Genomic DNA, 19,315 nt, shown 5'->3' on the forward strand with positions numbered 1-19,315 from the left:
TCTAGTTTTCCTTAACTTTGACGGATTGAATGAATTTACTTTTGCAAAGTTTAAAGTGGGTCTTTGAGATTCCTTAAATGGGAGGATTGTAAGGAGGAAATTACTCTTACCAAGTTGATGGCTAATCAATTCGGTACTAGTTTTTATTTTTTATAATGTCTAGCTAAAATTTCAACTCGTGGGGTGTGATCATGTTATTATGGGCTGATTTATACAATAGGTCTTGTAAAATTTTTAGTTTAAAAAATATTTAGAAGTGAATTTAATCATTAAGTTTTGTTTAATTTAGGAATTTTAGTTGCAATTGCAGTTATATGTTTGTGATCTTGTCATGCTCGAAGAGAGGTTTTAGAGCTAAAATTGTTGATTGATTGTTTGTTGTTATTGGGTTGACCTTGGTCCAGCTCGAGAGAGTGAATCCTAATTTGATACCACACGTTCATCTTGAAAGAGTGAATGGATTAGGGTGTGGGTTGATCTTAATTTTCATGCTTGTTAGTGTTCTAGAGAAATCACTTGATAGGGGTAAGTTGTTCGAGAGAATGTTTACCTCCACTATAGCCTAGCCTATTCAATAATATCTAGTTATTTTATAAAACTTTCAATTACACATTGGTTTATATTTGCCTAAAATTGATCATAACCCAAGAACCCATCTCATTATGGTTAATTCGTATTATTTGTTGCAGTTTGTAGTTGTTATTCAAAATCAAAATACCCCATTTGAAATTTGTGTCACCCCTTAATTTGAATGATGTCTTTAATCAATAATTTTAGTTCCTATGACTGATTTTACCATGTTTATCTTCCCAATTGAACCTGAAACACGTACCGCTCCCTCTGGGATTCAAACCAAACACATTATGTTGGGTTTTATACTGATTTTCCATCATTGACACTTAGAATCGGATAAAGTATCTTTGAAACGTTATTAATCATTGATCACAAACAAACCCAAGCCTCTTTTGGAAATTGGCATTTCCTCTCTTATTGAAATATGTAAACATTTTCTCTTTGGTAACACTTAGTTCCCATATACTCTTTAGAGAAAAAGAACTTTATTTATTATTCTTACTCAAATCAAAATGTAGTATTAAAACAAGTTTAATTTATTTGCAAAAGAATTCTTGAAAAGACTAAAGAAACTCGATAGACTTGAGTCTTAACTTTCCTTGAATTTGTTTATGGATGATATCAAATTTTTAGACGTGCCTTAGAAAACATAGCTACAATTCAAAGAACTCAAACATAATGAAATGGGAAAGGGTAGAGAACCTAACAACCCTGCCGCACTGAGTGGCGCGGGGAACGAGATCAATAACATCAAAAGCTCGCTTGGGGAACACTCAGTGGTATAGTAACCCATAGGCCAAACTTTAGAATTTTCATTATGGCACACCTAGTGGCGTGGAGTGCGAGGCCCCTTCCTAATAACTCACGAATTTTATTCTTTATTTTGTCGACTCTTATTCATCTAGATTTGATTGATTCTTTCTCGAAATACTTAGATTAGAACACCCAACAAAAGTATAGAGGAACCTACTCATAAAAACCCCTCTTAGATATGGGTACCTTTGCTTAACTAGATAGCACTACATCGAACGTGCATATCTCCCTTATATGAACTTGAAAATTCTCAAACTTGATGGAGTTGGAAAGATAATTCAAAGACATTGCAATTGATATCTTATACCCCACTTAACTAATCATGTAGGAAAGTTATGGTAGTTTGAAGTTAACGCAAAACTTCTACTTACCATAACATTTGCCAATTTTCAGATTTTAATTCATTCCCAAAAGAGTTTTTTTCTAGATCAAGCCGTTCCGCATAAAGTGGTATTACAACATCTACCTCTTGGGAGTATTCATCCTCGAATGATATTACTATTAGTATACTAAGGGTGTAACATCTATGATAAAACTCAAACACCTAACAAGCAAACCTAACACATTTCATATATTGATTAAAGAGTAGTAAGAAGATTATTATACCTTGATATGGAATTTCTCCGTACTCAAAGAGATGTGGATATATCTTCTTCAGCTCTTCCTCAGCTTCCCATGTAGCCTCTTTTAAAAGACCTAATTTCTCCAAAAGACCTCGACTGATGCTAACTCATTGTTTATCAATTTGTGAACTTGACTATCTAGAATTTAAACATGAATCTCTTCGTAAGATAAGCTTTACTTGATACAAATATATTAAGTAGGCATAATAAGTGATGGATCACCCATAAGCTTCTTTAACATTGAAATGTGAAAAACAGGATGAACTGCTGCTAACTCTTTCGAGCTACAACTTATAAACTACATTATCAATCCTTTTTCATATTCTTTATGAACCAATATATCGGGGGCTAAGATTCCCATTTTTACCGAAACACATAAGACCCTTTATGGGTGAAACATTCAGGAATACCCAATCATCTATTTCAAAGTCTAAGTCTCCTCTCCCAACATCAATGTAATATGTCTGACGACACTACATTTGTTCTAAACCTTCTATGCATAACTATCACTTTCTCCATAGCTTGATATAATAAGTCTTGCCTGATTAACCCAGCTTCACCAACCTCTAACAATCCAATAGGATATTTGAATCTTCTCTCATAAAGAGTTTCATAAGTAGCAATCTTGATACTAGAATGGTAACAATAATTTTTAGAAAACTCAATGAGAGATTGATGATCATCCCAATTACCTCTGAATCACTCACACAAGACCTCAACTTATCTTCTAAATTCTAAATAGTGTGCTCTTCTTTATGATTTGTATGGGAACGAAAATTAGTACTCAAGTTGACCTTTAAACCGAAAACTTTCTAGAATAACTTCCAACCTCTCCTCCCTATGGTATGCTCCCTTATCCTAGGTCTACCATGCTTTGCGCCTGCTGTCGTTTCTCCAGACCGTCCATCATTAACTATGCCACTCTATCTAATCTAATCGAAACTAGAACCCGTGAAATCTCACTACCTCTTGAATATACAACTTTGCATAATCCTCTACTAAAAGAGTAGTCTTTACTGGAAAAAAGTTGGATGACTTATTTATTCAATCAAAAATCATCAAAATGAAATCATATTGCCTACAAGACCATGATCAACCAATAATAAAGTCCATATTGATCATCTCCCACTTCCATCCTAGAATCTATAGATTTTCAGCCGTACCATCGGGCCTTTGGTGTTCTATGTTAACTTATTGGTAATTGATTCATTTAGCAACGAACTTAGAATACCTTTCTTCATAATATTTGAACAATATACTTCTATCAAGTCATGATATATCTTTTTGAAACCCTGATGTATAGAGTATCTTGAGCTATGATATTTCTCCATGATTCTCTGTTGGAGTTCATCCACCTTTAGTACAAACAACCTTTCTTGATACCTCAATACACCATCCGCCTTGTTTTAAAGCCATTAATTTAAGCTTATGAACATTTGCCTTCAATTCAAGCAAATAGGAGCTTAGTCTATTTTCTCTTTCACTTCAGACACCACTGATTATTCAGCCCCCTTAAACAACACTACTTCTGCTTTAGTGGAATACATTAGTCAAACTCCTAAATATGCGAGTTTGTGCATATCTTTCACTGACTCTCTTTTTTTTTCTCCAACGCGGGTGGTGCTACACATAGACAACATATTCAAAGCATCATCAACAACATTAGCCTTATATGGATTATATAGAATAGTTATGTCATAGTCCTTCAGTAATTCCAACAACCTCCTTTGTCTGAGATTATGCTCTTTCTGACTGAATACATATTGAAGACTCTTGTGATTTGCAAAGACATATACGTAAAAACCTTAAAGATAGTGACACCATATTTTCAAGGTGAATACTACGACATCCAACTTTAGATCATGATTTCGGTAATTCTTATTGTACACCATAATTTTCTTTGAATCATAAGATATAACCTTGTCATTCTACAATAATACACAACATAGTATGACTGTATTTGCATCACAATATACCACAAGACCTTGCGTGCCTTCTAGTAAGTTCAATGCAAGGGCAATAGTCAATCTACTTTTCAATTCTTAAATGTTTTTCCCACAAGCTATAGAGCATGGAAATTTGACTGTTTTTGAGTCAACTTTGTCAGAGGAGATTGAACAAATAAGATCCCTCGACGAACCATTTTACAGCTCGCTAATACCAAGAAACTCCTATATCAATTGGAGACGTGGGTTTGGTCTATCTCTGGAGTACCTTTATCTTTTGAGTATCATCTCCAATTCAATCAGGGAAAATATAAACCTTAGAATGACACTGACTCAAGTAAAAATTCAAACTTAGAAAATATACTATATAACTCCTTGTTCTTTAGAGTTTGAAGGACTACTATTAAATGACTAGAATAATCTTCGTCGTTCCTCATATAGATTAAAATGTTATCAATGAATATACAGGAGCATTCAAACCAAAGGACCTAACTAACAACTCATAATGACCATAACGGGTCCTTAATATTGTTTAGGAATATCACTCTCTCATACTGTCAACTAATGATATCCAGATCTATGGTCTATCTTAGAAATGATTGTCGCACACTGAAGTTGATATAAGAGATCATCATTAAAATAAGAGGACACTTATTTTTAATAGTAACCTTGTTTAATATACGAAAATACATACACATTCTAAGTGAACCATTCTTCTTCTTCACAAAGAATACAAGAGCTCTCCAAGGTGATGCACTTGGTCGAATTAAGCCCTTCCCAAGAAGATCTTTCAATAAATCATGTAACTCTGTCAACTTTTTTGTGTCATTTTATATGGCAGAGTAGATATAGGAGGAGTATCAAGAAGAATATCTATATTGAAGTCTATTTTTCTCTCAAGAGGTTCTGGTGTCACATATGGGAAGCACACCCTGGACGTAATCGGCGTTGTCGTCCTCAAAGAGGAATAAGACTAGCCTCTTAGTTTACAACATTACATTCATAGACTAAAAATGCGGCGAATTTAAAACTTTTCTGCTATCTATCATGAGGTTTATGTAGATACCTTTTGCTTAAACATAATATATTTACATTGAGTATACATAGACCCTTCATATAAGAAAATTATATAGCCTTCTACTTTTATAGAACATATATATAAGATATAACATAGATGTCTCATCTCATAACCATCTAAAGAAAAGTATTACAATTGGGCATAGACCATACATAAGTACGATAAATCCACATATAGGATGTACAATTTTTAGTACTAAAATTAAAGTGAATGAACAATGTGTTTTTAAAACTAATCAACATCAGATGCTAGAAAGTGGCATTGTCCTCGAAGTGGTTAGGACCTACCAAACATGGAGAATGAGAATTGCAGGTGTTCCTTCAAAAGTCGTCACAAGTCCTTCAACGACAGGAACCTAATATGTTGGGGAAAAGGGAGAAATGGAGTTAGCACATCAGGTGTACTAAGTATAGGACCATATGCACACACAACATAAAATGATTCTTAAAAGGGACATTTCATTAAAGGATGATATTTTACTTTGAAAAGCCTTATGCACATTATAGAACAAATACCAATCAATAGTACAAATTTAATTAAGTGAAGACCATGTACCTCACAAGACCAACAATACTATGTCAAGTCAAATCACATATACATTAACATAATCAAACACATAATCAAGAAAACTCTATCATCAAATTATACCATCAGCAAGCATGTATAAGAGTTCATAACATCATAACCAAATCAAGACCATTAATCCTGAACCCTTTTTAAGTACACTAGTGTCATGACTAAGCTTATCCCCATAACCTCACTCAATCAAGTAAACCTAACAAGAACCATAAACAATGTCTAACTTCACATAGCATATCATTAAGAGTACATAAAATCATACTTTTACAATAGAAACAAAACACATGTTCATAAGTCAAATCAACATCACATTGTGTCATTAACATGTCAGATCAGCATATACATACCACTTACATTTATAAGCATATAATACATAAGAACACTTTCCAAGACTTCCCTAAAGTCTAACTAGTGCAATATTTAGGTAAAGTCCCATACCCTTACCTAGACTAAATTAAACCCCTTAGGTCATTCTAGTTAGAGTTAACTTCATTACTTTGTTTTACCATTTGGGAACATATTACCTTAATAGACATAGACCACATGAGCTAATGATGAATTTGTTGTCATGGAACCCTACACCGAAAGATGGCGGACTACTTGACAAGGTAGTACCAAAACATGAACACAACAACTATGTGGATCCACTGGCTATTATTCATATTGGGACAACATAGTTCAACAACTAGGAGATTTATTTGGGACCCTCTTTATGCTACATGCATTATAATCTCCAATATCATGAGTAGGTTAGTGATCCAACCTTCCCTATGCGAGAATGGTCACTCCTCACTCTAGTTCACTTTGTGTTAAGCTGGAGTCCCTTATGAAATGTCTTTAAGTCATTATTAATGATCATAGCTTAATTTAGGTCATAGGGTATATCCTTATACCCACTTGAATTTCATCTTTTTGAAATCAACTTGGCGGAACCCTTTGGGGAAAGAGATCCCAAAGGTTAAAGGAATCCCATACCTTACCATTGATGAAGTTTGATGGACAAAATTTGATCTTTTCCAGCCCTAGAACCCTGCTTTTCGTGGTCTTCTATGGAGTTTCCTTGGGGAGAGAAAGAAGAGGGAAGTAAGAGAAATTGGGTTTTGGGAATTATGAGAGTTAGGTTTAGTTTAATTAGGCTAGGTATATTATATAGAGGTCCTTAATTAACTTAATTGAACTTCCCCTAACCCTTAATTCACTAAATAACCACTTAAATATTTAAATGAGTTAATTAAAACGTGGCAGCAAACACAGGGACCTGACCTACGAAACCCCGACCGACCGGAGGCTGTCCAAAAAACACCTCTTAAAAAAATTACTAAGAGGCCATCGACGGTGGACAATGATGCACCGTTGATTGGCCTACACCTCGTTTGTTGGCAATCGTCGATGGCACTGTCTTTTGACAGTTTTTTACCAAACATGAAGGGTCCTCCTAAAGGACCCCTTTGGTTGGTCCTCGGAAAGTCCTACCTAGACACTTAAAATTTAAACTAATTGTAGTACATTTTATACACCTTACCACCAAAATTCAACATTTCCGTCTTCTATGATTTAGTCAAATAGGCTAGGACACACTAGCACCTCATGAACTAGTTTCCGGACGTCATGGATGTTCCTTGATGTTTTGATTCTATAACTCCTTAAATGACTTATATACATTACAATTGACTTTGTTAAAACTCTTAGTCTCTCATTTTAGGCTCTAGATTAGGCTTTTTTGATTTTTGTAATATTACAGCTGGGAACATCACCATGAAATATATCTTGAAACACTTTTACTACTAGAACTCACTGAATAGTAGGTATCTCAACACAATAGTAATTAACTCAGACTAAATGATAAACACAGCCCTTGTAAACTAAATTTATCGCGTTAAGTAATGAATAAAATAAGCCTTAGTATTTTCTTAACTACTCTCTATTCTATAACTAGCTCATTAGGAAACTAGAACTTAACAATTCTAGTTCTATAATCGATTGAGGCATAACATGCATCAAGCAAATTTTTCCCCGAAGAGAACCCTTGGCCTGACTTTCTACTCACCTGAATACTAACTTATTATTATAGTACTTTAAAATTAAATTGTAACTCAAAGATAACTTAGAATGTTTTATAAATAAACGTTCAATTAGCCAAAGTGGAAACTCAAGTCCTAACATAATTGAATGAAAATGGATAAACTCATGAACTAACAATATCTACTTGGCTATGAAGCCTCTAACAATTGATATGGAAGAACTTTGAAGATCAATTTCATCAACGATGGGCTGGATGTTAATCCTAGTTACATGTTTTTGCATGATAATAAAGATGCAGGACAAATGACATCAATACATTAAATCTATGAGCATGCAAGGGGAATTTTAAAACAAGACATAAGACTAAATGGGAACCGAATAAACATACCTAGTCTCATCTCATATAAATATAAATTAGTAATATAAATGCAATAAAAAGAAAATCTCTTAAAAAATATGGATAACAACTCTACGTATTGAAAAATAAATAATAACTCACTTTTTATGTAAGTATACATTTTAACTCGGTAGTATATGAACACAAAAAGTAAAGTATGTGTATATAAGAACACGAAATATCATTGTGGGAGTTTCTCAAACTAACAACACACAGTAGGAGCTATGTGATGGAACAACGTTTTGCCTCACGCTACCAGTGTCGTCCTATACGTTGTCGGGGGGTAGAAACCTAACTAATAAGTGGATCAACGTGTCTACACAAAAAAGCACAAAGGAATCATCTAAAAGTATGAACCTTTTTTACCCATCCTAGCCACACAGTTTATGGAGACATTAAATTATTTGAACTCAATTTCATCCCCAAATAGGTGCTCAATACTACTCCTAAAATATAACTAGATCGTACGTTAAAAAACCTAACTCTTTCGGTAGTTTCAGATAGTAACTCAAAACTAGCCCAAATGATCTCTTGAAAATCAATGTTTCCTCTCTTGGTTAAATATTAAAATATTTACTCTTTGAGAATATTTAGTTCCCATCTACTATTTATAAGAAACAGAACTTAATTGGTTCATCATACTCAACCGAACTCATGTCATTAACAAGTTTAATGCATTTGCAAAAGACTTCTTGAAAAAACTGTAGGAACTCTTTAGACTTGTCTTTTCATTTACTATGAAATTGAATTTATGGATTCAAGGTAATGATTCATTTTTAGGGAAGATCTCAAATGTTGAGACCTATATTAGAGTGTAGAAATTAACTATAAAACATAGGTACAATTCAAAGTAACTGAAAAGGAAAGAAGTAGGAAAGGGTAGAGGACTTGGCAACCATGATATAGTAAGTGGTACATGGGGCCAAAGACCTAAGTACAAAAGCTGACTTGGAGTGCAGTGAGTTGCGTGGCACGCGAGAGGACAAACTACATACCTCTTTTTCCTGTTAGTTTTAGACCCTAATTCGTTTACACTCTGTTGAATATAAATGAGTTTTCGTTATTTGGAACGAAGCATGTGAGTTTTGTAGAATAATTAGTTACATAATTTTTTCTAGTTTCTTGTTGTGTTGTGAATCTCTTGACTATGTGAAAATTGATGATTTTCTTCTTGGTTATGTGTTTTATCGTATGGTTATTAGCTGCTAGTTAAATCTCTATTCTTGGAAGTGCTCGTAGAGTGACAAGTGTCATTCGAGAACGAATGTATCCATGTGGGGGAGATTGTAAGACCCTGAAAATTAATTTGGTGAACTATAGACTAACATATTGGTCTAAGTTTCAAATTGGTCTATTATATTATAATGAGGCAGTGTCTAAGTGTTTAGGTGCATTGGATGTCAAACGTCAAGGGACAACTAAGACGTTTGATGACTAAATCATATATGTGCCTCATATGTGGTTCTATGTGTTTATGTGTGATTAATGAGGTTTTAAGGTTCTTAAATGTGTTTTTATAGCATATATAGGCAGTGTGTCGAGTTTCGTGGAGTTAAGAGGTCAAACGTCCATGACGTTTGAATGGTTTTCCTTGAAATGACCCTATGTCTAGGCTTTTTTTGTCGAGTTTTACTTGTTATTTTTTGATGAAATTCATGTCAGAGTTTATAAACTTGTATACGAGCATGTTTGGATTGGAAACGTCCGGGCAAACATCCCCAAGGACCAACCAAGGGTCCTTGAGGAAGGACCCATGTTGGTGGCCAAAACTTCCCAAGGCAGTTCCACCTACAGATTGCAAACGACGGCGTCGTCTGGTACTTATCCTGGAAAGAAAAACTCCCAGTTTCTAGTCTATGGACTCATCTATCGATAAAAGTACGGTCCATGTGTGAACCTATGCCTCGTCGATGGGATACCGTCGTTGGGGCTGTGTCCTCCGCGCAACTTCACTAATAAGTGAGGGGTGAAGTAATTTCAATCCACTTCAAAATAAGAGTATATGTAGTTCTGTGAGGGTCTATTGGGTATTTTAAATGTGTATATAAGTGTTTAACACATAGAAGATTTCATTCTTCAAAATCAAAAACTCAAATCCCTTAGAATTATCTCTCGAACTCCATTGGAGTAAAACCTTATGGAAGGGCTTGGAGTGACAAATTGAGTGGACATTCTTCATATAAGTGAAGGATGATTATCATTGAGGTATGGATTTTGATCCTTGAAACTCTCTTCGTCTAGGAGCCCAACCCTTAAAAGTTTTCTAATGTTTTCAAAGTTGAATTGTCCAATTTCATGATTCTTCCATGGGTTCTTGCATCAATTTTTTTGAGCAATATTGCGGATTAAATTATTATTGTATTGATTATTTTAACGTAAATTACCTATGAACCCAGGAATTGGATGAACCCTAGTTTTTGAATAAGTTATGGATTACTAGACATTGATCTAATGTTGATGAATTCTGCTGAATATGTCAATGGGTTGTCTAATGATGTAATTATTGTATTAAATTGATATGTAGGTTGTATTGGTAAAATAAATATTTAGTAATTTGACCTAGTTACATGAATATTATTATAATTATGTTGAATTGATCGTGATGGCCATGGGTACGGGCCTTGTGATATCGAATTGGGTGATCCGACATTAGATTTAGGTGTTGAGGATGATATGGCTGTAAGCTTCCCTATTTCTTTTTTTTAATTAGACTTAAATTATATTGTGATTGGTATGGTCCATTTATGGTGGCGGTGTTATGTTCTTTACTTGCAATTAATGTGGCTTTGTCTGCATTACGTTAGGCAATAGGATTATCGTGACTGCACTACTTGGACTATTATGATGATTTGTGTAGTTGATATTATGTTAAATATGATCATATATATATATATATATATATGTAAAGTAATGTGAAAGTATTTGTTTTTTATGTATGTTAGGTAACCATCTAGGCTATGACTATGTGCTCATATGTGTAGTCTTAGGATTGATGCATGGTTGTTCCTACTTGAATATATGTGTTTATGATGGTCATAATTATGTTGATATGATAGTATATAGGATGAATTGAAGATGATAAGGGTTATTTCTAGATACTTATAGAATTATATATGTTATGAGTTAAAGAGAAGTATGTAGTGTCTTGTCTTGGTTGACTTGTGTCCCTTGCTTGATGAATGTATGAATGTGAATATTTCATGTTTTTACTTCGGATGCTAAATTATGTTTTTATTGAATGTATGAATGACATATGACCTTAAAAGATGTAAAATGGGTCCTTCATGTGAAGCCTTGAATCTAGTGGGAAGGTTATGAATTTTGAGGTCGTAATGGTATCCTTCAAAGTAAAGGAAAGATGAACTTAAGGTTAATTTTCTGGAACGACATCATATCAATCATTAGGATAGTCATCATGAGCTTCTTGTTTCCATTGCGAGGTAGCCCTAGTGGACCTTTCTTTGGTAGGGCAAATGTCATTGGGTTATGAACATGATGTGGTACCCTTTTATGTGAACCTTATGTGTCAATTAGTCTACGAGAAAGAAAGCTAGCAGCGAGTGAGTATTGTAAGGGAAGTATTTCTAGTTAAAGAATGAGACTAGATTAAAAGCAAGCCCTTCATATTCCTTAACCATGTGCCTACATGTGATGTGTCTAAGTCCTACCATTGGTAAGTTGAACACCCTCATCGGAGTAGGTTAGAACTCAAAATTCCATGTCTTGCTATCATGGTCTATGTCTGTTATTGCATATTCTCATCTTATGGAATATCTATAAGCATTACATAAGTTCTATGAAGTTTAGGTTGTGGTATGGGACGCTATATGGACATTGCACAATAGGCTTTGAAAGTGTTACTTGGAGTTCCTAGGACTTGTCCAAGTCCATTACTTGAATGTATTTTATGTGTTGAGTGTCTCTAAATAAACTAGTAAATGTAATGACTAAAGTTAAGAAAGTATTTTAATCATATAAGTACTTATCTAGAGTAGTTGAGGGTTGTCTAGTTAAGGTGTGAAGGGGTCATAGGACTGGTCACTTTGTATCTTGCCTAGATGAGTCTTGAGAATGACTCTAGTTAGGGAAATTATTGATTATGTAGACATAATCTAAGCATTAGGTAATCATAAGGATTAATTAGGAAATCTTGAAGAGGTCAATTATGGACGTTATCTTCTTGATTTACTTAAGTAGGTCTATTTATACCCTTTGGAAGGAGAATGTCATGCTATGTACATGTTGATGTCTTGTAAGTGTGTATGTTACTCATTATAAGTAGTCATGAGGATCATTTAGGCATGCTTAGGGAGGTTGTCTGGGTGGTCTCTCTTTGTGTTGCGTAAGTGAGTGTTAGGATAACGTTCAGTGGGATGATTACATATTAGAAGGTGTCTAAGGTGAGGACAAGTAACTTCACTGTACAGTGAAGGAATTAACTGTAGCATTGAATATTGTTACTGTAAAGTGACTCTAAAATTATGATATTTTGTTTAAATATTATCTTATGTTTTTCTAAATTGTTTAATGATGTTCTTATGACTATAATATTATTTTTAAACGAAAAGATGCATATTTTCAATAAAAGTCCAATTTCATGATTTTTATGCATTATGCCATACTTAGTACATGTGGTTGTACTAGTCCATTCATTAATCTATATATATATAGTTATTGGTAGGTGAGAATCATTTGGGAAGGAAGACTTGGACCGTAGCATCGTTCAAGAGAAGTCGAAGTATGTCCTCATTTGATTCGAGGACAAAAATATCTTTTATGTTTCTTATTAAAGTATTGTTATAGAGTAAGTATTTCGATATTTTGAAGTATGGTCCGTGTCCCCAAAGTATTCTCGTGTCTTAAGTTTTATGAGATTGATAGTTAGTATTTCCTATGACTTTATATGAAAGAGTTTTCAAAGTCTATGATTGTTTTGTGAAAAGTTTTAATTTCGAAATACTTCTCATTATGTTTATGTGATGAAAGATATGTAAGGTCTTGTATAAGACCTCCGAGAGGTCAAGTACGCCGGTTGCAAATCTGAGATTACCCCTAACTTCTAGGGTGTGGTTTCGGGATGTCACAGAGGTACTAGAGAGTGTTGTATCTCTTCCTTGTTTTTATGTGTTTATTTGGATTTGAGAAACAGTGTATTTTACCCTGGTACCTTAATAAACATGTTAAGGGTCAAAACATTCGGGACGACTTCCCGGGGACCATCCTAAGGATCCCCAAGGAGAACCCAAAGCTTGGACAAGAGGCTGCCCAAGGTAGCGTGCAGGAGAAAGAATGAGAATATGTCCTTGTGACGCGCGCCTAGCACGCACATCACTGTCCCAAAAATATTTGGGGCATAATTTGGAGCTTGCCCTGCGATGCGCATCCCACTCCCACATCCGGCTGCGTCATTTTTAAGTCAATTTTGATATGTCAAAGAGTCCTTATTCTTGTGGGGGTGTTTAGATAACTTAAGGGGACGTTTTATTAACTTTTTTTAGGACCTTTTTAAACCCTTTTCGAATCCAAAAACCCAACACCCATTAAGAAATCAAATTCCCAAAGTCCACTTCTCTTCCAAAAACCCCAAAACCTCCATTGAAGACCAAGCTCAAGAACAAGATATGGAGTTCGATTATTGGATCGTTCTTCTCAAATTTTCATGGGATTTTTAATGTTTAAGGTATGGTGATGCTTCATCCCTAGATAACCATTCATCTACGGGGTCCTTTCAAAGGTTTTCTAAACATGATTCTAAGATTAAATTTCCCAATTTTCAATCTAGCCATGGGTTCATTGACAAATTTATTTCAAAAGCATTCTAATGATGAATATATGATTCTATAATGATTTTATGATGAATTTATATCCAATTTTATGAAGAACCCATGACCTCCTTATCCTCTAAAATTATGATATGTTATGGGTCTTGTGATCTTTAATAGATTGTGATTTATTTGTTATTAGATTGGAGTATATTGATTAATCCTAGTCTTAGCTATATCAAGTGATTATGAATTGTTGGGAATTGATCAAGATGATCATTAGCTCGGATATTTGGTGAGTTGACCTATTTCTTCTAATTAGCCTAGAATTTACATTGAATTGTGTTGATTGGTATAGTCCACTTATGGTGGCGGTGTTTACATTCTTGTACATATTTATGCGTTATGATCATGGACTTGTAGGCATTAGATTTAAGGTGAATTGATATGATGATTTCTATGTTAGAAAGTTGAAGGATTTAGCCTTGATTCTAATTATCAAGTTCTAAATTAATCGATGTTATGTGAAGTATATGAATAGTCTTCCACATAAGTTGCATGATTTAGGTTTGTGGAGGATGTTAGTATATGTGATGATCATGTTAGGTTTAGGTGTGGTCTAGTATTACTAATTTTGATGAATACTCTTATACCATGACCCCTACCTATATGAATCCTATATGAATGTGTGATCAACGTATGCTAGGAATCTTCTATTCTAATCATGAATATGTTAGTGTCTCATATGATGTAATGTGAATGTGTGTAGTCTATAAATCTTAATACTCTATATGTGTGTATGACTTGAGACTTGAGTAAAGGTTGTAGTTGTTGTGATCTTTAGAGGGTGGGTTCCTCAGTGTTATGTGTTAAGCCATTATGTGATCATGTTTACCAATTTACACACACACACACTCCATGCATATCTATGAATAGGATAGATTCATGATGATTAAAAAAATGATAGTTCTCCTATGCATTATTACCTATTTCTATGTGTGTGATGTATATAATTAATGAGGTCATGAATATTTGTGACTAGAGGTGTTATGTGAAGGTAGATCTCATATTGTATTCATACACACATGATGTATGATTGTATGATTATGTGAAAGGACATTCTAACATGAAGTAGGGTCTATGATGAAAGGACATTCTCATCTTTGAATATTTTGAGCTATATGATGTATGAAGGTGCAAGATCCTAAAGCCTTCTTATGAATTTAGAAAATAAAGGCTTAAATATATTTAAAAAGGGAGTTAGATCCTACACCCGAGTGAACATGACAAATGAGAGTGGGAGATTCACGTTAGTAAGTACGGCTTCCCGCAGAGAGAACCTTCACTTTTAGTAAGTCCGGGTTCCTAACATAGATGTTGTCTAATGATATGGAAACCTCCACGTTAGCAAGTTAAGGTTTCTAAAAGAAATCTTCATGTTCCATAACTACGTTCCCCATAGGTTATACTTGTGGATACTACTTTTATAGCTATTTCCGATTGGTTACACCTTAGGCAATTGTTAACCCTCTCTTTTCGATGTGGGAGTAGAACAATGGATTCCATGTAGCTCACATGGTCTATGTCGGTTATGGCTATGTCCCTTGAATGTTAATAATTAACTAAGATAAGAATATGAATTCTAATCTAAATTTCTTGAGAAGTGTACTTGGTATAGAAGGACTATGGACCTTACCTATACATTGCATTAGATGACTTCAAGAAATGATAGTGTTGGAGACCCTTATTAAGTAAAAACTTATGTTATGAATGCATTTTAAGTGACCTTGTTATGATAAGATATGAATTATCACTATGCATGTGAATTACACTTATGTCTTCAAAATGGGTTTACTTAGTATATGTGGAGGTATGGGACATCATGTGTACATTACACAAGTAAGCTTGTGAAGGGGTTATGAGGGAGGTTTCCTATGATATGAACTAAGTGATTTATGACTAACGTTGTAGTAAAGGAAAGAGTCCTTACATGATGATATGAAGTATGTGGTCTTATGTCTAGTTGTAAGGAATATGTTATAACTTGTTGAATATGTTATGCCTAGTCTAGGGTGACTTCTTAGGTACACTTGGTGGAAGTAGTATTATGGGATGCTACCAACATATTGCACTAGTGTGACTTAGGATTTTTATTAGGTGATGGTTCTTAGGTGAAGTTAATGTCTATGAAATGTTTATGGCTTATGAATATATGTGCTTGTGTTATGATTCATATTATGAATGACTATTGTAAGGTGACCTCAAAGTGAAAGATGGTACAAACTACACTTGAGGGTTACATAACGAAAGAAGTAAGATAAAACAAAGGTAATGTATGGTATATATTAAATATGTCTCAAAGTATGATAAATGGATTTATGTGCTATTATGAGTAGTATCCATGTATATATTATGTATGTGAACTACATTGAGCTTATATGTGCCTATGTTAATGAAATTTACAACAAAGACATGTTGCATGATTTCAACAAAATGTCCTCTTTAAATGCATGTTTTTGCATGATTGCCATACTTAGTACACTCTTATACTAATACCATTCTTCTTCATCATTTTTACATAAAGTTTAGGTGGTGATATCTAGAGGATGTGTCCTAAGTGAAGAGATTGGATAGGTCCCCAAGATAAAGTAAAAGGAGACCTTATAATTCAAGGGTTACCTATGTCAAGATGTTTCCTTAAGTTGATGTAATATCTTAGATTTATATTTTGTGTTGTTAAGGGCCCTATCCCTATTCTATTCTATTGAGTTCTGTCTTAAGATGGTGTATACACACACACACACACACACACACACACATACACACACACACACAGAGATATATATATATATTTATATATGTATAGATATATATATATATATATATATATATATATGTACGTATGCATATGTATGTATGTATGTATGAAGTGATAATTCTAGCATATGATGTGCTATTAAAATTTTTAAATTTTCCGCTATTTTTATTATGATTATGCAATGAAAGATTTCTAAGGGATTGTCTTAGACCTTCAAGAGGTCGACGACGTCGTGTGGCGATCTAAGAGTACTCTAACTTCCAAGGGGTACTTTGGGTTGTTACAGCCGACACGAATCAAAAAATCAAGAATTAAAGACCTAAACTCTTTGTAGCTGTTTAGTGCCTAATAAGGCTAGGTTATAAAAATTGAGTAGTATAAATATGTGTTTGCCGCTTAATATATGTAAATCCATGGTTAAATTATGTGTATGCGCTAGTGCATTGAACAAAATATGATTGAATCCGAGGAAGAAGCGTTAGATGATGATCTAGTTTAGGTGATAGTTATGATTATATCATTGTGTGATAGATTTTGGTTCTTGCTTCGTTAGGATGCACGTATGTAGGCCAATGTCACATTATTAATCACACTTGTGCAAAGGAAATAAAGGGATGATGAATGCCATGAATGATGACTAAATTATATGAACGTGAGAATATACTTGTGTTTTCGATTATAGTGTGTTGAATGAATCGGTAGCCATGATAAGGCATAACTAACTAGGACCGGTTTCTATGATTTGCCAGAATCAACTTAGATCGATTTCCATGTTCTAGCATAACTAAATTGGATATGTTTCCACGTTTCAGTATAATTATTGGATTGGTTGCCATGTTTATGAATTACTAACTATGATCGGGAACCACATTCAGGTATGCTTACAATTTGCATTTGGGTTCCATGGGAGGTCCATTGATTGATATAACTATATGATTGAGAACTGGGAAATTGAACCTTGTTCGTAATAATAATGATATTCTGATCCCCTAGAGTGTTATATGTTTATGAAAACTTATACTCGACTGTTCCTTGGTTTTGAGTTAAATTGTTCTGTATCGTGTTGTCGAATGAATTGGAAATTCCAGGGTTCAACGGTTAAAAAATTGATAGTAAGGGTTGTGTGTGTTGCAATTGTGAAAAGTAGGGGTAATGTACGTGAACTAAATTGTTGGGTGGATTTGACTTTATAGAAAATAACTTTTTTAGTGGTTAGAAAACTTGACTTAATGTTTTACGTGGCCATGGCTGCGAAGATGAAGAGAAAGTAAGGGTATGACATGAGCGGCTATTCACAATGTTGTAATTAAATTGGAATACTTTTCTATGTTCTAAACTGTTAGGCCATGATAAAAATCCATTAAGTAGGTTGACCAGGAGGGTGGTTAGTTGTAAGGGTACTAGTGTAAGCCTGAGGTATTTTAGAAGAGAGTAATGGTGGAGAAGTGAGTGGTTGATTTGATGATCTTACTAGTTTGTTTCTTATGTTATGTGGTGGGCGTCGGGTTGAACAATGATGCCTACCAATACGTGTGCTTTTCATAGAAACTACACTTCTATATCTTTCGACATAGTCTTGATGCAAATTAGTGATGTTCATTAGGGGAAGACGAAGAAATTTTCCAACAACTTCTATTTTTCCTTCTGCATGGTGGAAGCTATGTCTTTTCATTATCATGTAGGGGGTTTACTCTTAGAATCCGTTCTACCTATTTAGGCTAGATCCTTGCGAGTGTTAATTATAGTAAAAGTCATAACCAAAATAGTGTTAAGGGAATTCTATTAATAAAATATTGTTAGTACACTTTATACTTGTATATTTAATTTTTGCATGTTTTTATTATTGGTATATGAGGGTTCTCCTACTAAAGAGGTAGTACATAGGTTCCTGCATGGCCCGGTGGGTTGGGTCGTGAAAAATTGGTATCAGAGCCTAGGGTACTGGTCTCTTGGCACAAGAGCAAAATTTGGACTAGACTTCTGAAAATTTGTCTGTTGACGTCCACATCTAATATTTAGGAATCCAGGAAGCATTCTGGGAAATTGTTCCACTCGTTCTCTAATTTCTTGTGAAGTGTCGCTTGTGGTGTGAGTTAAGTCTAATTGTTATCTCCTGAGTCCAATCTTATATCACAATGAAGTGAACCGGAGGTCGTAGTAACGACTGAAGGAACACAAGCAATGTAAAGTTGAACTAGGAAGGTTTCAACTGGTATCTAACCTTAGGGGCGGTGTAAGCACATGGATTATTGGTAATTGTCATCCATAGAGCGAACTAATTAATAGTTATTACTTCACTATGAGTGGATCCTAAAAAATAGTGAATGCGTTATTATTGCTCAAATGACATGAGGTGATTGTGTGTACTATAAATATGTGATTTTTAAATAATTGAGTCTCGTGAAACCCGTTGTGAAAAAAGACAATGACTAGATTCAGTGATAGGGTCTATATAGAAACTACAAGATGAACTGAAAGGAAAATCAGAGCATGTCTGACAATTGGGGAAAAATTGCGTGAATGCCTGGGTGTAACCTGGGGTTTGTGGGTTGTGGTGTTGAATTAACAAAAATAAATTGATTCGTGTATCATAAGATTAATTAGAGGGCAAAAAATGATTATCCTAGTATGGTATGTATTCTTAATTTGCCGGTAAACCTAGGAACCTTTGTTAACAATCCTAAAATCACTATGCTAAGTAATG

Source organism: Solanum pennellii, chromosome 11, assembly GCF_001406875.1.
Source record: "Solanum pennellii chromosome 11, SPENNV200".
Taxonomy (NCBI): Eukaryota; Viridiplantae; Streptophyta; class Magnoliopsida; order Solanales; family Solanaceae; genus Solanum; species Solanum pennellii.